Raw genomic sequence first — 22,998 nt, 5'->3', positions numbered from 1 at the left:
AGAATAACACAAATAATTATTTCTGGTCCGCTTGGAAATTTGGGCAATTGGTAGACAAATTTAACATATTTTTGGCAAAGTTGGAAGACCTTATATTAGGTATATAGGAGATAGTATTGATCCGCTTTTAACTATTTTTTGTCAATACTACATGCAATTAAAAGGCCACAAGCCAATAAAATGCTTTCAAGTTTTCATTAAGGTTCCTCACATACAATCACCAATTACACGGAGTATAATCAGCCGTTTGTTGGAAAGTCCTAATATTAGTTATATGGGGGCAAGGACAAGTTTTCGGCCAATCTTATCCATTTTAGACACAAAGATACATTGTTATGAGTAAAATACGCTCTTTCAATTTTATTAAGATAGCTCACATATGTCGATAGATGCGGTATAAAGTCACCAGGAAGTTCGAAATTCTTTTTATTAAGTAATGGAGGAGGAAAGTATTGATCCGACTCAACCCATTTTTAATACACAGAACTACTATTATCAGGTAAGGTCTCCGTCTGAATTTCAAGTGTGTATCTTACATATTGACCGATATTTTCTCTCAAAAGCTAGCCATATATAATGGGGTTCGCATATTCGGTACCTAGAATCTTGAAAAGTTTCGGTTCGATTTGGAGAATTTTTGATAATAAGGTGGGAGCTTAGTTTTTTGGTTGATGAAAAAAACCATTATACTCTGTGGCGACATGTTGCAAGGGTAAGATTATGAATGATTACTTTGGAACTGGCGTGCATTGAGGCAGAACTTTTGATGGGAACCGGTGGTCTAGAATTTTCAAAAAATCGTTTTTTTTTGTTTGGTAGTTCGAAATATATTATAAAATTTTTGGAAGGATATTATTATTTTATTTAGCCGTTTTGAAAAGTGCGCGGTCGAGGGCTCAATGAATGGATGCTTTGTACGTCATTTATCTCAAAACTACTTTTTTCATTGATGACCACTGCAAAAAAAAACTATTCAGAATATATATTAATATGGTGTTTATAAGATCAATATCTATCGCCGGAACTACGATCAAATTTTAATCTTAAGAACTTCGATTTTTTTTTCGATCTAAAACTAAACCAGCGCCACTTTCAGCGATAGCTGCACTCCTAGTGATTAATAATTTATTTGGTTTTTATTTGTTTTTAAGATAGCTTTTTTGGATTTGGCATTATTTTGGTTAAAAATTTTTTTATTTAAATTAAGTCGGTTGTCTTTTTTTAAACCTTAAAAAAAAAAATTTTAATTTGCAGCGTTAATTTGATACCTGCCCTTAATCTGAGCAAGTATTTTCAGAAAATATTTTCAACAATATTTATTCACAACAGGCGGTGAATCAGAGCTGTTATATTTATTAGGCGGTGTACATAGTACTCTAAGAGTAAACATCGATCTTCAAAATAACATGTACTAATCTGGCTGTTGCTGAAAGAGTCAATCTTCTAAAGAGTTCGAATGATTGTTAAACTGTTTTGAGGCTTTAATTAAGATTAGCCGTGAGAGCCCCAACTTCAACTGTCTAGAGACTGCTGATTTGGTGGCATTTCGACTCACATACAAGTATGTTAAAATCAGTTGGTTAAGTCCAATTCCTCAATGAAATCTTAATATAAATACAGTGGTTGTCACTTGTAATGGTTTTAGGTAACACGAGTTGAAACCATTTATTTTTTGTTGTAATATTAATATTTGATAAGCTGCTCTCTTAAGAATTGTAGTCTGGCAGCAAAAAAGAAATACAGGAGCCTATCCCGTGGACGTGCAAATGTTCACAGATCTGCTCTAAAATGTTTAGGTTTTAAAACATTTTTTCATTGTATGGTTTGTGCGCTTTCCCTCCATTGCTGTAATAGGTGTAGCCAACACACAACCGGCATATGTATGAACTATACCTCATACACATATACTATATATGTACGTAAGTATGCTTAGTAGACTGGTCCGAATAAAGCGACTAAACTTGCACACTTTGTAGCTGCTAGACTAGAAACTAGTTTTGTGTAGTTATACTTGTAAGAGCATTAGGGTTTTACAGTCTTTACAATTGCTTATATAATCATAAAATTTATTTAATTTTTTTTTTTAAATAGACAAGCTTCACATTTTTATTTCTTTTAAACGGTTAGGCTTACGAACAAACAAAATTTTTGAAAATCGTTCACTTTCCAACAAAATTCACAAAATGATTTTTTTTGCTCAAATATTTCGAAGCGAGATACAAATTTTTTTATCTGATAACTTGGACAGACAGAGGTGCCTATTAACCAATTTTTCAGAAAACTAAGCAAAGAAGAAGAAAACCATTTGTTTTCCTTTATGTTGCATACTTAATTAGTATTTTCCATATAATTATGTCGTCCTTGAGTCAATTAAAAACTGTGATCATAAGATTTCTATGAGAAACTAGTCAATATGGGGTATTAATTCCTCGCTAAGCATACTGAAACCATTTATGTATCATAATTTTTTTGTTCTAGCCTAAAAGCACATGTCTGGAAGAAGACGACGGCAGACGCTCTTCTTCTCTTTTGTTGCGCAAGTACCACATTTTCATTACCTTTTACTTGGAAGCAATCACTTCTAAAGCAGTTTTGCCATTCAAGTCTGGGACTCATTTTGAAACTCGCTCTGGTCGCGTCGAAAAAATTTTAAGCAACAAAAAATATTGCGGTTTCTTGATTTCAGGTGCTTTTTTGATAATCAGGACTATAATTTTAACTAGAAAAAATTCTATATTAAAAATCTTTCACTACCTTCTTAAAGAACTCTTAAAATTCAGTTTGTTTTATCATCTTAAAATTTCTTCCATTATATAATTCCACTTTTTCAACAAGTCTAACATTTTAAAGTATTGTTCATACACATCTACATAACTGTATAGGTACGTAGAATGCACCGCGCCATACAGCATACTTCGAGCAGAAAATTTATTTCAACTGAATTTGTTTATACAAATTTAATGTATGCAAGTAAAATTCGAAAACCAACAACAACGCCAAGTAAATGGGTTGAAGTGCACAAGCACGTGTTCTCAAGTGAAACACAAACAACAATAAAAAGCACAAAAAGGAGGCGACCGCTTTCGAAGACGACTATTTAGTGAAGGGTATAATATGGTTTAGTTTGAATGTACGCAAGCTAAGTGCGCTGGTGACGTGACGAGGGTAGCAAGTGTACTGCCAGGCCGTGTGCACCACCCAGCAGTCGCCGACCACTATTGTATGGATTTAAGTTTTAAAGTTTAAATGTCGATTGAATTTTAGTGCTTTTAATGAATGTCACAGCTTTTATGGCTATTCCTTCTGGTAGATTTCTAAGGTTTTACGGTTTTGAAGCGTGATCACGTGAACATGTTTAGCGATGTGTACGAGCATGTTGCGTTATTAGTGGCAGCGTTTGGGGGACTAAACCTTGAATTGAAAGTAAGATTTCTGGACGTATTAGAGTGATGGCCAGTGAGCTCGACATCTCTCGCGAATCCATTGGAATGATTTTGGTGATTATTTTGGGTATGAAACATGTTCCTGCTCGGATTGTCCCGAGAAGACAGAAATTTTTTCACCATTATAACCGAATTTAAAGCCAACAAGAAAAAACGTTAACTTCGGCTGCACCGAAGCTAATATACCCTTCACAGGTGCATTTATTTTAGTAACTATGTGTCCAGTTTGTATGGAAGCTATATGCTATAGTAATCCGATCTGAACAATTTTTGCGGAGATTATGTTATTACCTTAAGCAGTAATCCATGTCAAATTTCGTGAAGATACCACGTCAAATGCAAAAGTTTTCCATACAAGAACTTGATTCCGATCGTTCAGTTTGTATGGCAGCTGTATGCTATAGTAAGCCGATCTGAACAATTTTTTCAGAGATTACATTATTACTTTAGAAAACAACCTGCGCCAACTTTTGTGAAAATACATTGTCAAATGTGAAAGTTCTCCATACAAGAACTAGATTCCGATCGTTCAGTTTGTATGGCAGCTATATGTTATAGTGTTCCGATATCGGGATTTCCGACAAATGAGCAGCTTCTTGAAGAGAAAATGACGTTTGCAAAATTTCAAAAGGATATCTTAAAAACTGAAGGACTAGTTCGTATATATACAGACAGACAGACGGACATGGCTAAATCGACTCAGCTTGACATACTGATCATTTATATATGTACTCCGTGGAACCCGTTTTCAGTCGATCGAAGAGATAAAATACAATTTGCTGAAGAGCTGAAGGCCACCCAAAAACATGAGTGTGTTTCGAGGACTGGAAAAATCGTTCCCATAAGTGTACTACAACTGGTGGGGAATACTTTGAAGGCCACAAAACTAATATTCATTAATTTTTTTTAATATATTACGTTCTAATTACAATTTCTGGGTACTTTTTTGTCATAATGTACTGAAATAGTTCAGCTTCAGAACTGAGCCCAGTGCATTTGGCGATTTTAAGGGTTTTGAAGCTTAAGAATATTATTTTTTCTAAGCATAACATGTAAAGGACCGTAGGTAGTTTCTGTTCAAAATAACAGTGATCCTCAACTATAAGCGATGAACGGGAATTTAAAATTATACTTATATAAATAAGTATATTTAAATTTATACAATAAGATTAGTGCATATTTTAATACAAATTAGATCATTAAGAGTTAATATAAGATAATTTTATGTCATGCAAAACCATTTGCGTTACTCATACGCCCAGTTGGCCAGCTGCAAACCACTGACACTGTCGCTCATACTGCAACGCCCCCTGCCGTAATTGCAGCTATGATTTTTCTTGTTTGCCATGCAATTTATTTTACTGTTGTCATTTGTTCAATTTCATTATTGCACTTTTCACTTGTATTTGCCACACACATAGAAGCGTGCATCTACCACAGCAATTCAAGTGCACAAATATTCCAGCTTTTACCCTGCCTGCTCTGCTTTGTTGGCGCCTTCGTCCACACTGGATTTTCGGTGGCAATTTTGTGTCGCCACTCCTGGCGTCCGAACGCCCCACCGCCGTACGCTTTGCTACATGCTGGCTGTCCATCCATCAGCGCCACTTTACCACCCATTCGACCGACAGCCGGTTGTAGTGGTTTTTGACGCTTTTAGTTACCAACTCTCGGGAATTTACTTTTAGATTAACTTTTGAGATGAAATGTTGAGCTTAGCGGCCAGCGGCTCGGTTTGGCGGGCAAAGCGGGGTAGGGGCAGTCTGACGCTTTGAGACTACAACGCTGTTGGATATACAACTTATTTGCTGTCTCTCTGCTTGTGCTTGTGTGTATGTTATTGCACTTGTTGTTGTTTTATGGCGTCGCTGAGCTGCAAGCATCACATTGGTATTTTTAGTAAAAATTGCTTGTTGCAACAGAAGATAACGACCCCGACACCGACAAGCGGCAGCATGAGCATGAGCATAACAGGAATGCGAATTTGTTGCACTATGTCTGTGTGTGTGAGTGGTGTTTGTGTGCGGCAGCTTGGATAGCGCCTGCAAAAACAAAAAGTGTTGATCGCCGCAGGAGCATTGCTGCAACTTTGTAGCGTTCTAACGGCACTTCCGTGCAACAGCCAACGCACTGCTTGGACGCTCGACTAGCTGTTGTATTTTGCAAAGAGTTAAGCGTGTGTGCACAGCAATGGAAATGTAAATGCCGCTGTGTGTATGCGTGTGTGCGTGAGTTACCTCTGCAATTTGCTTCGCACAGCAGAGTTTCCGACTTGCAGCCAATTTTATTTAAATGTTTCACACAACCGACTACTTGCCACAGAGACTATACTCATACCCAATACACCTATGCAAGGATAGTTGTGTTCAGCGTTGGATGTGGCGTCTGCCGTTGCCGCTGCCGCACTGTTGCTGCTTGCTGTCACTGTTTCACCGGCGCATTTTTGATGTGCGCTGTCAAAAGTAGCTCGCATGATTTACGTTATACAATCGGTGTTACTTCATACCGCTGCGAGCGTTGCTCGACACTATCAACAGAAACAATAACAACAACCAGAAATAAATAGCATAAAGCTTTACATTTCGCAATTTTGGCTTTACTATTGACCGTTTGAGCACTGTTGTTGCTTAACCTAAAAAATCGCACAAATTATTTTATATAAAATCTCCTCGAACATCAACCACACCAACACCACTTCCACCACAACTACCACTACACACACAAACAGCTTAAAGTTATTGCAAGTACGCAAGCTTTGCTGCGCGTATCTTCTTCTGCCCATCCGTCGGTGTATTGTTGCAGCTGCAAGTTGAAGAATTTGCACATCATCGAAGCATCGATAAATTGCAAATATTTTCTACTCTTCCTTACTCCTCGCTGCTATGTATCATATATTTCGCATCTTTGCTGGCGGTGGTTGTTGCTGTTGCTGGCACGTTTTCGAAATTCTGACGGTTTTATTGCAATTTTATTGAGTAGTTTGGCTCACTACACTTCTGGCGCATACTAATACCTGCTTTTAGTTTTGTTGTTAAACTTGTGTGCGCTTTTTTCCGACGTGAAATGAGTTTACTCAAATAGTTTTAAATTGGTAGTTAAGGTCTTATTAAATTTTTTTTATTATCATGGCCATGATAGGAACATAAATAAATTTTAATTCTTGTGCATACTCTTGTAGAACCCCCAGAGGTGAACTGGTAACCGATGCTCAGAGCATACTAAAATTATTGAGGGTTACTGCTTCAGCTTGGTGAATGGCATTGAAAGCATAACGCCAGGAGAAAGCGAACCCGATTTCCTAATTGATGACGGTGGAGCAGATGTTCTATTGCCCGACCATGAAGAAGTTCGGATAGCAACTGCCCGTCTGAAAGACAACAAAGCGGTGTGCCCGTTTGATTGCCGGTCCAGCAATTCAAACACGTCGGCGAAGAACTGACAAGGAGCATGAATCAGCTTCCTTGTAAAATATAGTCGGACGAAAGCATGCCCAATGAGTGCAATTTAAGTGTGCTCTGCACAATCCACAAAAAGGGAGATCCCACGATCTGCGCCAACTACCGTGGGATAAGTCTCCTTAATATCGCATATAAGGTTCTATCGAGCGTATTGTGTGAAAGATTAAAGTCCACCGTCAACCAACTGATTGGACCTTATCAATGTGGCTTTAGACCTAGAAAATCAACAACCGACCATATACTCACCATGCGCCAAATCTTGGAAAAGACCCGTGAGAACAGAATCGACACACACCACCTCTTCGTCGATTTCACAGTGCTTTCGACCGCACGAAAAGGAGTTGCCTTTATGCCGCGATGTCTGAATTTGACGTTGAGAAATACCAAAAGCTCCGTCAGAATCGGGCAGGATCTCTCCGAGCCGTTCGATACCAAACGAGTTTTCAGACAAGGCGACTCCCTTTCGTGTGACTTCTTCAATCTGCTCTTGGAGAAAATAATTCGAACTGAAGAACTATATAGGGAAGGTACTATCTTTTATACAAGTATACAGCTGCTGGCGTATGCCGTTGATATTGTATATGATTGGCCTCAACACCCGCGCCGTTAGTTCTGCTCTCTCCAAACTGGATAAAGAAGTGAAGCAGATGGGTCTGGCAGTGAACAAAGGCAAGACGAAACTTTATAAGTCCCTCATTTTTTCTGTCTTGCAAGTTGCAAAGGCATATGTGATTGCAACATCAGATAAGTCGACGTTAGGAGTTTCCGAGAGAAAGGTTCTGCGAAAGATGTATGGTCCTTTGAGCGTTGACCACGGCGAATATCGCATTCGATGGAACGATGAGCTGTATGAGATATACGACGACATTGACATAGTTCAGCGAATTAAAAGAGAACGCCTACGCTGGCTAGGTTATGTCGTACGTATGGACGAAAACACTCCAGCTCTGAAAGTTTTCGACGCAGTACCCGCCGGGGGAAACAGAGGAAGAGGGAGACCTCCACTCCATTGGAAAGACCAGTTGAAGAAGAAGTTGGTTTGCAATTGGCGCCACGTTGCGAAAAGAAGTAACGACTGGTGCGCTGTTGTTAACTCGGCTGTAATCAGGTAAGCGGTGTCTACGCCAGTAAAGAAAAAGAAGAAGAAAAAACGAATTCAAAACAGTTTTGTCATTCTTCTGTTCTCCTAATGCAGTTCAATTAGTTATTAATTCCACTTCGCAGTCCATTTTGGACCTGTCGCTTTAGTTAGAGATAATATCCTTCTTTCCAAATATACCTCTTCTCTATTCCTGTCTAGAGGAATCCTCATTTAAAAACCAAGCAAGGGATTATGTAGTCCGATTTGCTTATATTTAGCTGATCTGGAATGGCGCTAAGCTTGTACTTTTTCTGTCTCCATCCTCCTAATTTCTCAATTCGAATAGCAGAACTTGCTCCTACTTTTATATTTTATATGTCTATGGACAGCTGATGCAGGAGTATCTTGTGTATCAGTCGGACATGACTTGAATACGTTGATAGTATTACAAAAGGCATTTGTTGATCGAACTATGGCCCAAAAACGTTTATAAGTGGAACACCGAACTTAAAGGGGACCGAGAAAGCGTTGAAGATGAACCGCGCTCTGGACGATCATCAACCTCCACCTACGAGGGCCACGTCCAAAGTTTCAAAGAACTACTTTCGTAGAGTCAAACTGCCTACAAAAAATATCATTTGAGCAGTATACCTTCTTTGCGTCTGCAACGGTTGGAATCACGTGCGAACAACTCTTAGTTCCTTCATCACTGTAATGCACCATATCGTAATGCATTATTTTTTTGTGAGCTTTTTGCTAAAACTCGACTCAAATCGTTCCATAACCACGGTATTCGCCGGATTTGTCTTCGTGCAACATAGATTTCAGCAAACTCAAAAGGCCATTGTGAGCTCTAATTTGGACTAAGTTAACTAGCCTTAGATCCATCGAATTCTATCACATTCAATATCGCTCATTTTTGTTCTGCGTGTAATATCAATACTAGTTTGAAATAAAAAATTCAATTAAACTCACTCAAAATATGAAATTGCATTCAAACAACGACCAGTAGCCTTTGAGTAAAAGCTTAACAAAAACGAAAATGAAGAATTTTATATAAGAGTATAAGAGATAGAGTTGCTCCTCAATATTTGTACGATTTTTAAGGTACTCGCGAACGAAAATTGTCTCTTCGTGCTTCGGCTTATTTGAAATGTCACGTGCTAGACTTGTGAGTGGAAGAGTGTACTCGCTGAAGTATTTAAACCGCTTATTTTGTTCTTGATTCAGCATGCGAGCATGCTCGCCAGTTCATGGCACCGCAATATAGACATATCAATTTCTAAATGCTCTCAGCGTTCGAGAGATTTTGAGTAAAATGAGTTGTATGAGAGGAACACATAGCTGAACCTGCTAACTCTGAGAGAGTTGAGCGTCCACCGCTGTTCTATTGAAGAACGCAAAGTTTAAGAATTCTGAGAATCTTAACCGATTACTCGCAAAATTTACTTTTCGTTTTTAAGCACTTGTGCAGAGCTTCTTTTATAATAAATTTACAACAGAATATGAGTAAATGCGCTTATACATCTCGCTGCTCGAAAAAAGGTGAGTGAGCATAGCTGAAAGTCCCAACGCTTACATTACGATACAAAAATATTTTGTTTTATGATATTTATATGTGCTATATTAAACTTAAATAAGTAACGACAGAGTTGAACTTTTCGGGTTTTACCAATTATGTAGAAAACTAAAAGAGAATATTTATAGGCCGTTTTTGCTTCTTTCCGTTAATGACAGATTTTACTAAAATATCTTTATAAAGATTTTTGACGTACCAGTCTTTTATATGTGCGGATTGTCGGAAACACGCACTCAAACAAGTATTATGAAAACTCGAAAGGTTCTTCCAAAGAGTCAAAATAGTATTCTTGAGAGTCTACTATTTCTGTGCTGTACATCCCGTATTAAATTCGTCTGCAGTTTTTAAGGAAGTGCTGTGCCGTCTTGGTTAGTTCGTCAGTCAACTAATGAGTTCATGTCTTTGCTCACAATTCTGAAAAACCAAATGGTTTTGCTGCTGCAACGACTGGTCATTGAAGTAGACTGTCATTTGTTAGTTTATTTCTGAGTATTACAATACCGTAGTTCTTTGTTATTTCTGATTTCATTTAAAATACATTTAAGACGATTTCTTCTCACAAAACTGATTTTTGAAGTTTTTATTTAGTCAATTAGCTAATTGACTCCATTAAGGAGTATCAGAAAAATAAGCCTGAACTCTAGTTTCATTTAGTATACATTTAAGACTACTTTTTTACACAAAAATTATTTTAAATGTTTTTAATATAGTCGATGAGTTAATTGACTCCATTAAGGAGTGTAAGATAAATTAGCTTGCGTTTTAGTTTCATTTATAATACATTTAAGATGATTTCATCCCATAAAATGATTTTTGCAGTTTTTAATTTACTCAATTAGCTAATTGACTTCATTAAATAGTATAAGGAATTTAAACCTGAATTCTAGTTTCAATTTGTACATATCTAAGATGAGCTTGTCCCATAAAAATTATTTTTAATTAAGTCAATTAGATAATTGACTCCTTTAAAGAGTATAAGAAAAATAAGCCTGAGTTCCGGTTTTATATAGTATACATTTAAGCCGACTTCTTCTTATATACATGATTTTTAAAGTTTTTGATTTAGTCAATTAATTGATTGACTCCATTAAAGAGTATAAAGAACTTAAACCTGAATTTTGGTTTTATTTTGTATGCCTTTAAGATAATTTTATCCCATAAAAACGATTTTTGTAATTTTTAATTTACTCAATTAGCTAATTGGGTCCATTAAGAAGTAAACTTATCTTGAGTTCTGGTTTCATTTGGAATACATTTAAGATGACTTCTTCCCATAAAAATAATACTTAAAGTTTTAATCTAGCTAATGAGCTCCATTAAGGGGGATAAGAAAAGATAATTGTTTAATTAATACATTCTCTCATTCTTTCTTTCTATCTAGTTCTAGATCTGATGCAATATTTTCACTACGCGAGCAGCACCCTAGTAGATCAAAAGGGTTTTTGTAGTGCTTAGGAAACCGGAACAGGAACTGCCTTGAAGCATCATTCTTCATGTTACGTTTCTTCGGAAGATTCATTCAAAATCGCTGACAATGAGAAAAGTCTTCATTTACACTTTTCGACATTCAATTGCCACTTTTATTAATTTAAGGTTTCACTGCTTTCCCATCTACGAAATGCCGCTCTACCTTCACCCTCGTCGTTTATTTATAATTCATAACTTCATTAGATGTCCTTTCTTTATGCGTGCATTTATAAGTCCTTGAATTATTGCTTGATATGCAAATAAAGCAGGCCCACTAAATTAAAGGTTTTCAATTACACAATACAAATAGTCAAGCATGCCGATGAGCACAAATAAATAATACATTATAATAGCTGCAAATGACTCGGGTTTCATATTACACACTAGCTATAAACGTTTCGAAATCAAATAATTCGTGTTGAAATATGAGCGCATATTATGTGCGGAATTGTTTGAGGAGAGTGTGCTATTATGAGCGGAGAGTAAGCGGAGTGTGTGAGAGATAGAATGCAGAAGAAGAGGTAGAGCGTGCGTTGCAAATAGTTTTCGTTGAGAATGAGAGGGAGAGCGTAAGATACAAATGGTTTTAGCAGTATTTTTATAATTCGCTCTTTCTCTCACTCTCTGTATATATTGTGTTTTGTTGACGTATTAGTGAACGAGTGGCATATATTTCGGTATATTCAGTTGTTGCTCTCTGAGTTACGAATCCGATTATATTAGAGAGTTTGTGAAATTTTGTGATTTCTCTACTGCAGAGATTAACTCTTTTCGTTGCTTTTTGTACAAGATTATTTTCAGAGAGCTTATTTTTAAAAAACAATATTAGAAAATAGTTTGTTGTTATTAGTGTGAACGTCAACTTTGTTTTAGAGTGTAGCCTAAACTAAGTTCATATGAGAGCGTGTCGGTGTGACGAGTTTACCATTTACGAAGTATCAACAGCTGAGATTTAGGTTAGAAGGGCTTATGTTCCTTCCGAGTATTCATTATTCGCATCAGTCGTAGAAATAAAATAAGCTGATCTAAAATGAAAAATTCAACGGAAAATAAATGTTAGAAAACTTAAAATTATATAAATGTTTGCTTAATTACTTTAAATCGTGTTTCCATCTTCGTTCAGGAGAAAAACCTAATATTTCTCAATAATACTACACAATGTTTTTGCCAACCGTTGCCAGCGCCGACCAACTTTTGAGAAGCTGAACGACGGAATGAATGACCAAACGAGCAACTCAACTCGTACGAGTTGCCAACGAGTGCACACATGCAGCTGTGATTGTCTTGTACCAGTTGCCATTGATGTGTACGGTCGTTTATGTAGCGAACTGCGTGTGTGTGGGAGCGAACGAGTAAAATCAACAACGCCACCAACGCCTCCACCACAACGACACGCTTGTGAGAGGTTAGGAAAATTTGCTGCGAATAACCCACGACTGAGCAAACAGACACTTGAATGGCCATGCCCGCTGACGACCGTCGAGTGAGCCAACGAGCGCTGGTCCTCCCCGCACGGCGCGCACACGACAACATCACGAGCAGACACACGAAACGAGTACGCTGACGAACGCATGTATGAATGGGCGAAAATCCTTTAGTACTGAAAAGGTCGTGGTTTTGTGTAGTCGTCGTTTGGAAAAATAGCGCAGCAGCGCAGCTTCGTTTTTTCAGCTTTTGACGGTGTGTCGCGTTGCGTTGTGTGTTACTCTAATAATAAATGTGCAAAAATATATACACAAATAATATTTATTTTCCACATAAAAATGCAAAAATTGCAAATAAATTTGGAGTTCAAGAAATATATGTATAACGCCACATTGACGGTAGTTAAAGAAGTATATGAAGAAAATCCGTTAAATAAATTGAGCGGTAGTGAAGCTAACGTTTAAATGAGATGTGTGCATATAAACAAAAAAGGCATTGATTTTTGTGAGAAATTGCTTGCAACAAAAAAATATACATTTCAACTAACGGTGCTTGGAGTGCAGTGCGGTGTAATTTAATGCATCTGCGCGCCTAAAAGTAGGCTAAGCTTTCATATTAATGTTGTAAATGCCAGCAGCTCGCTGGAGTTTCATACTAAAGTGCGCGCGTGAAAAGGCTTAACGCCATATTTCAACATATTACATCTTATATGTGTTTGTGTGAGTGTAAGTAGTCGCCGGCGAACATAAATAAATAAACCAAATATTCAATTAAACAAAAAAACGGCAGTTGGGCAATTTTGGTGTTCTGAAAATCGAATTACTTCTATTTGCGTGTGATATTTGCATGTAAAGTATGTGTGCTTGTATGTGTTGGTGTGTTTCAGCATGGTTAGCACGGTAAGCCTAAAAGCATGCTAGTTCATGTCAAAAAGGTTTTGGCAACACATTTTGGGGGTTGCGGTGGTTATTATATAAGAAGTCGGCATAAAGCTAAATTATCTTTCTATTGGTTAAATATTTGCTAGTGGATCTTTCAAAATCATTAAAATTTCAAGAGCCACAAACTTCTTGCCCTCAATTAAGCTGAAGGTAAATACGCATGTATGATGAAAATACTATATATACAAATATATATATATCAGTTTTAATTCGAAATTCTAATAAAAGAAAACTAAATAATTGCATTCGTAAACTGTGATCTGCATTTTTTTCATATTTTAAAATTTATTACTCTTCATTCTCAACATTTCTATTGTTTTAAAAACATTATGTCATGTCATTTCCAGCGTTTGAGAAAATGCTTCTGCAGTGACTCTATAAGTAATAGTTCAACATCAAATGAATTTTCAACAGAAAGCCTCTTTACCTAACGTAAGCTTTCTAGAAAGCAGCTACGTGCTTGTGGTATCTATTTATTTTTAACGATTTTTAAGGTGAAATAAATTTGTTGTTCAACATCTGTAGCTTATACATCCACATAGCCCTTAAAAATATTGAATAACATAAGCATAGTTCTCATAAAAAGTTAGTCCATAATATGCCACTGAATGTATGTTTCAAATAATATACATTTGGCCATGTTGTTACATGTAGAAAGCATTATGATAACAACGTCAAACAGCAATTAATAAATATGTAGGGATGATTCACCCCTAAAGGTATGCTTCTACGACGTCACCACAATTTCATATTCCTATATTCCCGTTTTATTAGTGTCACGGTAAAATCATTCCTCTACCCGCTTTGTATGACAATCTGACTGTTATGTCCCGCAAAGTTTAATTTTTGACGTCTGAGTACATGTAATTAGTTCGACATATTGTTTCCCAATAGGCGTGTAGGCCATTATTATATCATGGCCTATATTTTAGGCAAAAACACCTATAATTTGAATTACAGTCAAAGCTACATATTTCAAAGAAAATTGTAGAGAACTCGTTTTGAATCAACTAAGGAATTAGACTTATTGACGCGAGCCCATAAAAGTAGGCTACTCAAAGCATTGAAAGAATAACGGGGAATTAAAAATTGAATAAACTAACCTGTTACTTGTATTCTAAATAGAGCAAAACCATGTAAATATGTCAATAAGGAACACCTTTTAAACCGAAACACTAAACGACTTACGCCCCTAAAATGTGGAATGTTGCTGGCCCACAAGTTGTGCGTCATTGAAGCCGACAATTTCACGCAAAATTAAGCATTTCTGTTCAAAGCGGCAGATACGAAAGCAGTTTGAGACCTTTGCAGAGCCAAAGCAGCATTGAAAGTGCAGTTAGAGTGTGCATAGAGGTATTTAAAGAAGATTCTACAAGAAATCGCTAAAAAGCAACAACTTACCTTCAGTATGCGCTAAAGAAAAATCGAAGTAGCAGGGGTAAAAACATTGAACTAAAGTTTACTCATGCACGGAAAAAGGCTTTTAAGGGCTAAAATTGTTGAAACTTTTTGCTTGTAAGGTTATGTTTGTACGCCAGCTACCATGTGTGCATGTATGTATGTGTCGAATGCCAATAAACTTGTGTACACCGTTGCTCGGGTAAAGTGTAAAACAACTCTTTATATTATCTTTCATACACCTTCGTCGTTTTTTGTTTTTGTTTTTTACTTAAATAAAGCTTATAGTTCATAAAATGTGGCATAAGCGCTAGAGTGTAGCATTCCTCCAGGCGTATATTAGCAACCAAAACGTGTGTGTGTGTTAAAATTTACTACACAGTTTATGTGCGGACGCACGTGGCTCATAAATTGTTTGCGGTAAACGAAAAATACATCAAAAGCGAGGCACATAAAACAGTCGATCAGCGAATGGTAGCTATGTGCGCCTTCAAATAGGCTATAACGCTAGTTAACAACCAATATTACTACTTATTTTGAGCGGTGTGCTGCGTGGCCATAAATCATAAGGTAAAATAATGCATTAAGGAAACGTGAAATAAATATCAACAGACGTAAATTGTACGCGAATGAGCAGTTGGAGCCATGTAACGAAAATTTGGTGAGCGAAAATCAAGTGAATTTTTGATATACTACAGCAAGGCTAAGTAAAAGATAACACTGAAAAACAACAAACATTAAAACTCAACAATAATATATAACTTTTGTTTGATAGGTGCATAAAAAAATAAAATTTCGAAATTTTTGAAAAACCAAATATTAGTTATAAATACCAATGCAACTTACGTTATATCGTGCTAAATTAGTGAACGCTGAAGAAGTAATAGCATCGAAAAAATGTCAGCTTAAGTTATATAAAGCTTATATATTAGAGTGTGTAAAAAACATTGGTGCACATAATGATTTTTTTGAGATCACAGTTCCTAATATTGGTTGTGGACTTGCAACTGTTCGAATTGTGGCGAAGCCAACATCTTTTGGGACACTTTACTGGAGGTAAGTAGTTATAGAAGTGTGCTAAAACTCTGTAAAAATATAAAATTTTATACTGAAAATATTATTGTATTATTTCATATCAATGCAGAATTGTATAATAATGCTTATTAACTGAATTTTTATAGTATTCTTGTGACCGGAGTTTAACAATTCGAATTTTAAAATAGTGGTGTCTATCGGGAAAGCGTCTATAATGTTATATTTCCCTTGCTATTAAGGAATATATGCCGTTTTAGGGAAAATAAATTATAATACTTTCAAATCTGTACCACAAAGCGAGAATTTCGACAAGAATGATTTTTATAGTACTTCTTAAAAATAAATATTTTTTATTGAAATTTTTTTGCCATATTCTGTGTGCCATTAGAGATTAATTATAATTTTTTTTATCACAACCAAGTATGTTTTAGATCTTTTAGAAAAAAAATACATATATTTATTATGAATTGTCTATCATATCCATGCTGCCTTTAGAGATTATATTCCTCTATGCTTTTGTTTATAGCGATTTATATCTAGAATTTCAACTGTTGGCTTAGCATTTCCTAAGCTCTCAAATCACCCCAAATTTTCTAAAAATTTTCAGAACAGATTCAGCAGCCGCTGGAACAATATTTAAGCAAAGGTTTATAGTCCAGTGCTTAGGTATAAATGTGTCATTCTAACGACTGCGTTCAAAATGAATTGGCTACATGCAAGAACTTGCTACAGTGTCACGAAAAATTCATCGTTTTTTCCAAAAATTTTTCATGTGTCTGATATTTGTAAAGTTCAGTCTCCATTTCCTTTCCGCAAACAAAATTATTTTGCATTGAATTACTTCGCTTACCAGAGAGGCTAAGTCTCGAAGTGCGATATATGTGAATTTTCGGAAGATCCGTTAGAAGTATTTCTACAGCATAGTATGTCGATAAACTCCAACATATTCCTAATTTTTCTTTATTTATTTATCACTTTTATGTGCCTCTCTCACTCTTTATCATCTTCATGCCAAGGAAGGAATGAAAACTCACACAAAATGATATGTAGGGTGTCAAGGCTCGATTTGTCAAACTAAAGTTTCTTAATAATAATAATAATAATAATAATAATAATAATAATAATAATAATAATAATAACAATAATAATAATATTTGGTTGTCGAAAAAGTTTTTTCGTATTGCTAATCAAACCAACTTATTTTTTTTATATTTATAATAATAAATAATTAAACAAATATGTACCATTTTGGTCGACCACATTTTGCCAATTTCGCCCTAGAGATATTATTCCATCAGTGTAAATCGAAATTTCGAAATTTCCAGCACGGAAGCGAGCGAACCATTGATACAGCATGATCTCCGTAAATTTCATAAATTTCATTGGTGGCTTGCGTGGCATTCTTCCCTTTTTTATGCAAAAATTTCAAAGTATAGCGAATTTCTTCGATATTTTCACTCATTTTTGAATAGCTGTAACTTTTTTCAATTTCCCCGAATTTAATTTTTTTTTGGTTAAATGAAGCTTAAAATCTCACCTTTCCAACATTTAGGCAATTTCTTTAAGGTCTCGATCTTCTATTCGCTAAATCGCTGAGAATAACTTAATTTGCTAATCTGTTCCTTCATGCAGTATTTTTCAATAAATCAAACGGCTTACTTACAGCTCTATCTGCAATTTATCAATGTTGCATAAGTGTGTGCCACATAGCCATGGCCTCATTTAAAATGCTCACCATTTGAATAAAATCTTTTTTTTCTCACTTTTAATTTGTACCAATATAATGGACCGCAGCCTTGGACCACAAGCTGGGTATTCGTGTCAAACTGTACATGATTACAATTGGTTACATGTTGGCAGCTGCCAGCTGCTCGTGCAACTCGCGCACAAGCATGCATGCATGTGTGTAGCTGGCGTATCTGCATTAAAATGTGAGAGCAACTATAAAAGTAATATGACAGCATGCAGACAGGTGTATGTGTGTTGGTGTGTTTCCGACATATAGCCGGCGCACAGCGGGTGTCGCTGCTGTTGCTGCGGCTGTTGCAAGTATGCATATGAGCGCTCCTACACTTGATTGCTTGCCTTTATTTAATTTGCCGCAAGTCAAACGAAAAGGATGAAGTAAAATAAATTTCGAAAAAAAATAAAGATACGCCGGAATAAAGTAGCGCGTCCAATTGTTAGTGTATGTTACATACTATATACACACATAAATATAAAAAATACAAATATACACGTGTGTGAGTGACTTTTGCAAATCCTTCGAGTTTGTTTCAACAGTCTGTCTGATGGTGCCGGGTTCAGGGTTCACACAGTCAGCCTGGCAATAAGTCAGTCAGTTTTTGTAGTTATTTCGTGTTTTTTCTGTGCTCTCGCCTTTATAGTTTACCCACTTGCTGTTGGCGTAAGCTGACTTGTTATTCAAGCTAAGTTTTCCGGTCGTAATGTATTTATATATACATACATATATACGTTTATATTTGTATATATTTTTATGACCGGTCTTTACGCCTATATGCTGGTTACATAACCATTTTTATTTCCGCAATATGTGATGCTTCAACAGTTACTTCTTCTTAATACAGCACATATATATAATAATATGTAATATAAGCAGTCATGCAAGTGTATTTATCTTTCATTGCTAAATGCCAAGTAAATAGTTTGCTTTTATTTTTGCAGGCTTCATCAGGCAGGTAGTTGATATTTTATGAAGCATTACTTGCTAAGCGCGTGCAAATGTGTGTGTGTGTGTGTGTGGGTTTTCCATTATGTAATATTTAACTTTCTTATGTCTTCATACACATGCCTTTCCTCAAGCCCATGTATGTGTATATACAGTTGCGTGCGTGTGTTGAGTTGATTTCCGTTAGCTACTCTATAATCCAGGCTTCGCCCTTTCCCGGCCGGCATCCGCTGCCTGTCGGCTTTGCCTTACAACTTTTATGTGTTTTACAGCAGCCATTTCGTTAGTTGATTTAATGCGCAACGGTAAAAGGGCCGCAGGCGGTATTTGCGGAAATTTGCTACAATTTTTGTGTAAACATCGAAAGGTAGCATAGATAAGCGCAATATATGACCGCCTTTGCCAGTGTAAGTGCCTGTGTGCGTTTGTGTGTATACGTGTGAGCTTTAAAGAGACAAACAAATTTCACTGTGTGTGTGTGTGAGTATGCGCACGTACAACTTTAAGTGCAAAGTGCCTGCAGAAGTTAAAATGTTGCGGTCCCTCCAGGGCGTATGAGCAACATTTGTAGTACAAACTTGTGGGCGTCTGGAGATTACGAGCAAATCGAAACCTTTTGAGCTTGTCTGTCTATTTGCTTTCTTAAATTTTAAAGTCAAACGATTTTGAGAAATTGCGTGGGGTAATAGTTAGAGTTTTCGAGGCGGTTCGAAAAAACTCATGGTCCTCTAAATCATACCAGCTCATAACCAAAGGCGTTGCGAAAAATTATTTTTCATATATACTATACATATGTACATATATACACAATTAATAATACTGTTGATAACATGAATTTATTTTTATATATTTTATTTCTATATTTTGAAAATATTTAATAAATTCCCTTTTGTTTATGGCATGCTAGTATCACCTGAATCCCTTTATTAGAGGAACTACAAAATTAGCCACATTTTTATCAACTCAAACATGTATACAACCAAGTAAATTTATGCTGAAAAAGTGCATACTATAAACTACGAAATATTGTAATAATTAAATAATAATAAATTGTGTACCGTTGCGTATACGCAACCTTCATAACATTTACCGAAGCTCATGAACAAGGTGGCAAACGGCGCACAGAACAAAAGCAAACATGAAAACAACAACAAAAGCGCAGACAGTGTAAAATGAATTGCAATTTGTAGTCACATCAATCGAATTTATTTGCGCCGCTAATTACGCTGCTTTATATAAAAAAATACCTTGCGCGGTAGGAATGAAACGCGCGCTTGCAGAAAATAAAGTGTAGGCGATAAATAAAATTAAGCCAATTAAAAGCTTAAATTGCCGTGCAGGCAAAGCAGAATAAGCGACTATGAAATAACGGGGAAAAATATCTGAAACACGGCATCGAATTAGTTATAAAATATCATTAGTGGGAGGGAGAGGAAAGTGGGGGCGTGTGTGAGTTTATGTGGATAGGAAATTTTCTTAATCCTTTGGATTAGTGGTGTAACCGACTAAGCGGAATTGGTGATGTTGCAACGCGTTTCAGCAAGCAAAGCTTCAGTTTGCTGATAAAAGCTTTGTGCAATTGTAGATTTAGCTTTAAAAGCGGTAGCTGTTTGTGCGCTTAAGGTTAGCATTAACTTAAAAACATGAAAAAAAGTTAACAAATAAACAAGTTTTGCATACAAACCCTTGATTTCTTCTCAAATAAATCAGTTTTTCATATAAGAACTTGATTAAGGACGGCCAGTTTGTATGGCGGCTATATGCTATAGAGGTCCGATATGAACAATTTCTGCGGAAATTGTAGAGTTGCCGTGGATAACAGTGCGTATCATATTTCGTTTAGATATCTTGTCAAATAAAAAAGTTTTCCATTCAAGAACTTGTTTTTGAACAATCAGTTTGTATGGCAGCTATAGTCTATAGTGGTCTGATCTAAAAAACTTTTTCGGATATAATAGCGTTGCATTGGAGCAAATTCATGCCAAATATGTGGAAGGTATCTTCTCTAATCTTTATATGAAAATTTGTGTTTGTTCGGCCAGTTTGACGGGCAGCTATATGCGATAGTAGTCCGATATCCTTGGTTCTGAAAAATGAGCGGCTTATTGGAGAGAAAAGAACGTGCTGAAATTCTCAGATCAATGCTTCAAACTGATGCCTCTGGGGGACTAGTTCATATAGTATTAGCTCTTCAAATTCATAATTTATAATTATATTTTAGAGGGATTGCTACGTATTCTTCTTGGTGCTACAAGCTTTGCGGAAAACTTAATATAAACTTTTCAAAGTATAATTATTTAAGTAACTATTGCCTATAAAGAGTGCATATGAAGGTATGTAGGTGGTAGGTATACAAGCGCTATAAATGTGTGCGTTTGTGTGTGTATCAATAGATCCACTTTGATAGTCACACACATACTACCACGTGCACAAAAAAGCTATTTAATTACAGCTGTAACTGTATATACACACACTAGACAGAATGAAGCAGTTTGTTTGAATGCTGATACTCCTCTTGAGTCTATGGCTATAAACGAAAGCACAAATTGAAAGAAAAGTCGAATGTAACGAAAGCGGTTCGCCAGCAACTAGCACTTGATTCTCATGATTGCCTCAATTGGTCGCTGCCACAGTTGCTACGATTGCTGCTTTGGGTATTATTGCTCTTCTGCTGCAGTTTTTATTGCCCTCACTTAGTTGCGCGCACTGCTCACCGCTTACCCAGCCAGACAATCCATCAAGTGGCATTAAGTCAAATGAACAAATAAATTACCAGCCATTGCCGTTTGCTGCAGACACTGCTGCAGTGCGCTTACAAAAATTATTTTATTTTCTCACTCACTCGTTGTTGTTACACTAGACTATGTAACGGCTGTTTGCTGCCGCAACACATGTAGGCACTTGTGGCATGCGTATGTATGTGTGCACCAGCGAAGGTGGTAATGTTATATGGCCATTCTGTGCTGTTGCTAGCGCTGATCACAAGCAATTGACTTGCTTAGTTCATTGCACTTGTGCGGATGAAAACAAGCTCTATGCTTTAGTTTCTAAGCGCCACAATGAAAAAAGCCGATAATTAGCTGTTGGATTTTTGTGTAGTAATAATTAATGGGCAAATATGTAAGAGCTATCAGTGTTGTTAAGAGCACACGAGAGTTGTCTACAAGTACAAATTGCGCGCGGGTGCCAGCGAAGCGGTAACGGTGTATGATTCAGGTATCTATTACAGGGCCCATACTATTACAGGAGCTCATAAATATTGCTTTTGGTTGTATATTTGACTGGGACTTTATTTTTATACAATGCGACAAAAAGCACCCGGAAATTGTAATCCCGGCAAAAATATATTTCAAAAAAATATGTTTTCTAAGTTGGTGGGACTGTCCTTAATTACCTTGCCAAATATGAGCGCGATCTGTCAACCATTTTGTTTACAGCAGCTGCTTAAGTCGGTACACCTCAGTAGTGCGTTGCAATTCAAATTTACAATGGATAAAAATATCAGACAAAGAATTTGTCCCAAATTTTGTAGTTCTAAACAAATTTTGTTTGAAGAATCTATGCGAATGTTGGCAAAGGCTTACGGTGATTTAGTTTTATGAAAAACACAAACCAACGAGTGATACAAAGGCTTCAAAGACGGTCGAGAAATCGTTGAAGACATGCTTCGTTCTGGACGTCAACCTTCGATGTCTCCAGCTGATTAACATATTTAGAAAAGCAAGAATATGGTGCTTGAAAATCGTCAGGCAAGTGTTAGAGAGATGGCAAGTGAGCTGGATATCTCTCCCGGCTCCGTTCGAATGATTTTGGTGGATTTTTGAGGTATGTAAGGCTTTCTGGAACGTTGTTACAAATAATTTGTGGATAAATAAACTACAATTTTGGAGATTAAAAGGTTTTTCCTTGACATAAAGTTACCGCTTCATAGAAAAGGTAATCACATAGAGGAATTTATAGATGTTTTCACTCAGAACATCAAGCTTGGCATAAAAAAATCTTTGTTTTAGTTCAACGCCTGAGAGCTTGGTAGCCTTCGTTTGAAAACTTTTTCTGCCTGTTTGAACTTAGTGAACAAAAAATAGAGAAGTCAGTGGACTATGCGAATGAAAATGCTCCAAGATACATATGAAGATGTGTTGGTAGTATCTTAGTCTGTGCGATATTCTTCGATACATATCTATTACTGAGCTTACCTGAACTTATGCCATTGTTCTGAACCACAATTGGCATAGAAATGAGCTTTTTATAAAAGTTGAAAAATAATATAAAAACTTATAAAATTAAGTACTCTTTAAACATTTAGCAGACAGTTTGCTAAAAAAATAAATATTAAACTTAAAGGCAATACTCAAGTCAATATTAAATCCATAGAAGCCATAGAAACTACTATTGCATAAATAATTAAGCGTTTTACTGCCAAACGGAGTGTTCTTTCTTAGAAACAAATAAAGACAGTAAGAGAGTAAAAGAAACGCGCAA

At 36.3% G+C, this 22,998-nt stretch overlaps 1 protein-coding gene across 4 annotated transcripts in view; it reads left to right on the top strand.

Annotated features, from left to right (window-relative positions):
• Window positions 1-22,998, top strand: part of LOC126768049 (uncharacterized) — a 252,387-nt gene that overhangs the window by 44,445 nt on the left and 184,944 nt on the right. Inside the window, exons 1-2 of one of the 4 annotated variants that reach the window (XM_050485926.1) lie at window positions 12,457-13,178; window positions 15,175-15,848. The exons of 1 other annotated variant lie outside the window; for it this stretch is intronic. The gene's annotated coding sequence lies outside the window, so the exon portion shown is untranslated. Of the gene's footprint in view, window positions 1-12,456; window positions 13,179-15,174; window positions 15,849-22,998 lie in introns of those variants that run through there. 2 more of the 4 variants (XM_050485928.1, XM_050485925.1) reach the window with 2 other exon arrangements.

Source organism: Bactrocera neohumeralis, chromosome 2, assembly GCF_024586455.1.
Source record: "Bactrocera neohumeralis isolate Rockhampton chromosome 2, APGP_CSIRO_Bneo_wtdbg2-racon-allhic-juicebox.fasta_v2, whole genome shotgun sequence".
In the NCBI taxonomy this organism is placed as follows: Eukaryota; Metazoa; Arthropoda; class Insecta; order Diptera; family Tephritidae; genus Bactrocera; species Bactrocera neohumeralis.
Note: the sequence above shows the minus strand (reverse complement) of the source record. Positions and strands in the feature narration are given on the sequence as shown.